The sequence below is a fragment of the Rissa tridactyla genome, chromosome 8 (genome assembly GCF_028500815.1).
Source record: "Rissa tridactyla isolate bRisTri1 chromosome 8, bRisTri1.patW.cur.20221130, whole genome shotgun sequence".
Classification (NCBI taxonomy): Eukaryota; Metazoa; Chordata; class Aves; order Charadriiformes; family Laridae; genus Rissa; species Rissa tridactyla.
In genome coordinates, this window is record NC_071473.1 from 38,049,850 (window position 1) to 38,056,153 (window position 6,304).

A 6,304-nucleotide genomic window follows, 5' to 3' on the forward strand; every position below is an offset into this window, starting at 1 on the left:
CGAGTATTTGTTTCCTAAGAGCTTTCAACACAAAATAAATGTTTGTTGGCTCTAGTAGCCCTGCAGGCATTAACAGCTCTCACACGACACTTAATGCTGCATTGCTAATAATTGATGCATGTCTACTAGAATGCTACCAACAAAAAAAAGAGAGAAATAAAATGCAGTGCTTTAGGATTCTGATACCATTCACTCCTGCTGTTTACAAATGCTTTGAGTCCACTGTACAGTCCTACTACAGCAATTACAAATCATAAAAATGCAATTAAGAAACCAGCACTTGAAACTTTACATCACATAATTTTCTGCAGAAAACACAGGAAATAGACTTCACTGGACTCTTATGCAGATCCTGGCTTCTCACAAGTGTCCTAGGTCTTTTTTTCACTTATGCTATCTTATTTTTTACATTTCGCTCACCTTGCACAGAGGTGAAAGAACTTTACACCTAGTAAATATTTCATTAATGCCAGCTTCTGTTTGCTCAGCGCTCTCGCAAAGTCTTGTGTTTCTAGTCAATTCAGCACTTGTCTGGAGACAACTTTACACTTGCTGTGGAGGTTAACACACTAGAAATGAGAAGTCCTCCAGCAGGAAACTACTCACCGTGTTGTTTTATATAATCACTGTTTCTTTACTCGTTAGGCTGCAGACATGCAGCCCTGATTTCAGCTGAGACAGGTCAAGAGGGTCATCCCCTTCAATAACCTCCTGTTGCCGACTATAGTCCACAGCTGTTTTCTTGTCAGAGGTTGCTGCTCCCTCAGAACTGCGGTCTGGTTTATGTGTGATGTTGCTCCCCATTTCAGTGCTACCAAAATTAACCTGGTCTGTTTAAACACTTTTGGTTACAGGGTTTCTTTAATCTGCATCACTTTGAAAGACCCAATTTGGGATCACCCAGTATAAGCTGTTTCCCATTTAACCTGCCTGTACAATACAGCAGGATCTGCTCTGTACCTTGCAGACTCAGATCCTCAGGGAAGTTGTTAGATCAGAAGACCAAAGGCAATTGTTTTGTCTTTCATCACACTTTCATTCTGGGCCTTTTTTCCTTGTTCTCTTCAGTCTTCTTTCCTATGTATAGTTTGAGGTTGGCCAGTGATTTATCTGAAAAGCTTATTCCTGATATCCCTCCAGAAAGTGAAAACATCAGTTCTGTACTGCTTGGAGCCCCTACCAGCAAAAATGTCACAGAATCACTTTCTGGTAGCTTGAGGAATCCATAATAAAAGATGCCACTGCTACATCTCAAGCAGAAATTTGCCTCCTTTTTTCTAGAGACCATGGGAAAAATAAGACAAAAAGGTCTGTTATACCAAAGTATCTCTACCCAAATTTAAATACAAAGAAGGTACCTCTGGAATCTGCCAGAAAATGCTTCCATTGTCATATCCATTTTAATTATTAATGGCTTGGTTCCACAGGGGGAAAAAAGCCAATTTGTCCACAAACTGTCACAACATAAAAATATATAATTTTATAAAGAGTTTTATAAAGATACAGAGGCACAATTTAAAATCAGCCTTGGCAGTATGAACAATATCCAAATAAATGAATATTAATTTGTTTATGGATATTGCTAAGAAATGCTAGAGTTATCCACCACCTGCCTCATTCCATGGTTGCATTCAATTTTCTTGTAGCTATACAAAATGTATGAGGTCACTTAAAATTGGAGTGCTCTCATCACCTGTTAAGATTAGATCTTTAGAGCCAATAAACCCAGTATAATCTGAACTCCAGGATCAAACTAATTGGCTATGATGCCTTTTTTAAAATAGTGCCAAGCATATACCGTGGCTACTATCTGATAAGTAAATCATTACAGTGTAGGCTACCAGGCAAAGAAAAGTCATTATTTTTGAATGAGAATCAAAGTAAATAATAAATGCGTACAGCACAGACTGATACACGGAGTTCCTTGGCACATATTTTGGATGTTTAATCCTAAAAAAATGTAGTTAGACACCAGTCATACAGCTCACCCCAAACAACTGAAAAGTTTTATGCATTTGTTTAATACTGCATACTGTGAGTAATATAGGAAATTCTCACTGAAGTATTTCCAGTTTCCTAGACTCTCTTGATGTAATCCAGTGTTAGTCATGCTGTGTGGGAGCAGTCAGATAGCCACATCCTCTTCCCCAATCCAGATGCTGGCTGGACTCAGCCTTTAGGAATAAAGTTAGGCCTGCAAGATATTTGGGCTCAATTTTGGGTATTTATTCATCTCTATTGTCGTATGCTGTATTTTAGACGGCACACTAATTTCTCAGAACATCTCTTTTAATAAGTATTTGCAAAAAATAAGATTCCTACTATTTTTCTTGAACAGGGCTTACAGCTACAACATGTCAGAGTGTGAAGTGGCAGCCCGGCAATGGGCTGGCGGTTAAGGATGGTACCTCCCACCCGAGAGACTCCTAATTATCCATGGCTAAGAGGTGTGGGAATGTCCTGCTTATCCTATTGCACAGGCATGAGTACAGGACTGGACACTGAACTGCTGTAGACATCAGCATCTCTTCCTGTGCTTTTGCTTGAAAAGCAGGACCGTTAGTACAACATAGTTGTGCGGTTCTGAGGAACAAAAGGAACAGAAGAACACGCTAAGAAAAGGAATGGTGAGCAAAGATATTCTCTCATCTGCTGTCCCGTTGCTTCTGTGATCAGAAAAATGGGCTTTCATCCATTTCTTGTTAGTAAAAAAGACTCTGTCAAAGACACATAAGTCCCCTCAGTAATTCAGTATTTTTTCCTCTTGACAAAAAAATTCTCAGGGCCCTAAACTCATATAAAAAGGAAATTACAACATGTATGTGCCTTTTTGAATGGCCACGTGTAAGGTTTTATTTTTATGACTTGCATAATACCACTGTGGAAAGTACTGGCTGTATCCCAAGGGAAAGCTGATCTAAATTTCATGTTTTTCATCTCTACTTCAATTTGACCAAGGTACAGGTTCATTAGAGTCTTATCTAACTGCAGCTGGGGTAGAAAACTCCAATGGACAAAACAGAGCTGAAGTCAGCTGATTTTCTATGGGCAGTTAATAAGGTGACTTGTGCATCCAAGTTCTGCCAAATAATTTTTTCCTCCTCAATTGAACTGCCTGTCACTAATCTGTTTTGAAGTGTACAAATTCCTGACTACTATTCCTACTTCACCAATAAGATGGAGCTGGGTGATATGAGAAGAAACTAGCCTAGAAATGCACTAATTCTTTCTTCTAATGAATGAGAATGCGTTAACCAGTTAGATCAGCCATATAAGACTTTTATCAAAAATTCAAGATGCATTACTGTGCACTTACAAAATGAGTGAGATGCTTCTAAACTGAAAGTCAGTATGAGATACTTGGGGTGCTTAAAAAAAGTCAGAAAATTTTAATGCAGGTGCCAGGAAAATTACTTACTTTAAATATGGAAATAAATATTACTTCTAAGTATGAAAGAGAAATTTGAAAAAGCAAATATGTCACCATACCCAAATTTATTACTCTAGCTGAGTCCTGGGATTCAGGCCCAATTTAATTTTATGAAAACTGTTGAATGCTCAATTCAAAAGACTTGACAATGGATTTAATCATTAGGCTCAGATGTCAGTGTTGCTGTTTTCCCTGCTGTGACAGAGCTTGAAAAATCCTTTTAAGTCAGCAATCTTTGAAACAGAAGTTTGGGCCCTTCACACTGCTGCAAGCGTGGCAAGGCTGAACTGCTCAATCAGTTTCTCTAATACTGTTGAGACAGGCCTCCTTCAAGACCTTCTGACTGATACAAAGTCAGCCTTTCCTGCTTAAAGCACAAAATGCCAATAAGTTAAAGAAATTGTCAATTTTGAGAGAGAACTCAAAAAAAAAAGCTACTGAGCATAGGTGGTAACTATAACTTTCATAGTGGTCCATGACTACACTGGACTTTGATTGTTGCATAAGTTGGACCTCTTACATGTTTTTCGTATTACTTCAGATGAAAATTAGACCAAACCTGTTGCACCAGATGCTATAGAACTGTAACTAAACGAGCAGACAATATTGGCTTTGTCGTGTTAGTTAAACTGATCCTATTAAAGTATGTGCTCACAAGATTCTGTTTTACCAACAGGAGACACATAATTAGGTGTCGTGCAAGAGATGAAATGTCAGAGTCAGTTGGGGCAGATGAGACTTTAAAACCGCCTTTATTCTTCACTATCTCCGCTGATCTGGTAAACACTGAGCATCACTTAACGGGGTAAGGACTCAAACAGTGCTTCTTTCATCAGCTGAGGATGAATCAGCAGTATCTTAACAACATCCCTTCAGCTATCTGTACCACAGAACTAGAGTGGGGGTCTCGTGCAAAAGCCTGGAAAATATAACATTGCGTGGATTTCATCATGATGTCTGCTTTATACGCGATATTCTGTGAAAAATACGGGCATCAACGTGACGAACAGGCAACGGAAGACTAAAGTTTCTTCTTCCCCCCCCCCGCCTTTTTGAACCGCCTTGTGACATGGCAAGGTTTGGGATCTGCTGCCCTCCGGTGGATGCTTAGAGAGGCCCTCTCTGCCAGCAGCGCCACCGCGTTTGAGACCGTGAGTATTCTCAACAAGCATGACAGAAAAAAAGGAATAAAGTGTTAAGTTCTTTGTGTGTCTTATTAAGATTAAAAATAATAGCTGGGATTAATTTCTAAATTTTGTCAGGGTATTTCTACATCCAAGTAGAGGTGTTCTAGTTCATGTTATGAAACTGGTTCTCTTCAATCAGCTCTCTCTCATTTTATATGAATATATATAATAACACGATACATACAGTAATGATATACAAGTAGTAGGTGTGTCTATCACATTTGATAGTATCTGCATTCTGCCTGCTAATTCATCTCTTTGCGATTATTATTGATACACTAGAGCTCTTTCTAGCATTAACATTTAAAAAAACCCCAACTTGTTATAGAAAGTGTTTTCTTATTGGCTTGTACAGTTCTTTTAAAATATTTATCTGTATTACTGGACATTTTAGAACAATAAGCGCATTTAACATGTAACGTCATGCCAGGCCACTGTAAAAAATCTGATTTGTGAGGTTCTTTCAGCTCTGCAGTGTGGTCTGAGATACTGCGTGTTAAGATCACAATGTTACTCAGCATACAAAATCAATTGGAGGTGTAGAACCTTTCTCTTTCTTAAAGCTCCATACAGCGATGTTAATATTAAGGCAAACTGGTTTTGTAAAGATTTATAAAAGCAGCAAAAATATGTTGCCAAGGCTTTTCAAATATATATATATATATTTTCTAACTGAATAATCAAACGTAGTGATGATGAGGTGCTGATTAAAAGGAACTTTTTTCATTTATGAAAGGACTCTCTGGTTGTCTTCGTTGTGAAGGGGAACCTTAGAAATGCAAATCCTGTGACTTTGTGGAAGACCTTAAGAAATCTGGAAACCCTCATTCTTTTCCTGATAGGGGAATGAGATGATAGGTATGAGATGATTGTTAAAGATTCTGACACTTCATTCTTTCCAGAAAGACACACCTGAGAGTAACTAGTTAGCCCAGTTTACACCAAGTGCCAATTTTTATGTTGCTCAGGAGATCACAGAATTATAGAATCATAGAATGGTTTGGGTTGGAAGAGACCCCAATGATCATCTGGTTCCAACCCCCCTGCCATGGGCAGGGACACCTCCCACTAGACCAGGCTGCTCAAAGCCCCATCCAGCCTGGCCTTGAACACTTCCAGAGATGGGGCATCCACAACTTCCCTGGGCAACCTGCTCCAGCGTCTCACCACCCTCATAGTGGATGCTACATAGAGATGCTACATATATGAGTGTCCGTGTAGCTCCGTATCAAGAAGTATTGGAGCACGAAGAGATCAGAAAACTCATAATGCAAGTTCTGACAAAAAGTCCACCAGAACTTGGCAATCATAAGACATTTCTAGAACGTTCAGCCAAGCTGCCGTGTCCTACTTCGTGAGCAGGCCTCCCACCTGGCAGCAGCCTTTCACCCACCTGCATGGCGCACCACTGAGGCCTTTGCAAGGCACCACCTCAACCGCCTGTCTCGCTACAGTGACTAAAGCTGCCCTTCGACGGATCATCTCCCCCTCAGGAGTGAGGGCAGGCTGCTCGGCCTTCCCGCCGCCTCTTCCAGGCCGTGCCCACCGATGCCATCACCCGTGTCCTGCTCCTCACTCCCCCGGCGGCCCTGAGGCACCTGTGAGGATGCCCACGAGAAACCTGCCCTGGGCAGCCCCCTCCCGCTCCAGATGCGGGGCAGGACTTCACTTATCTCAGGCCACGGAG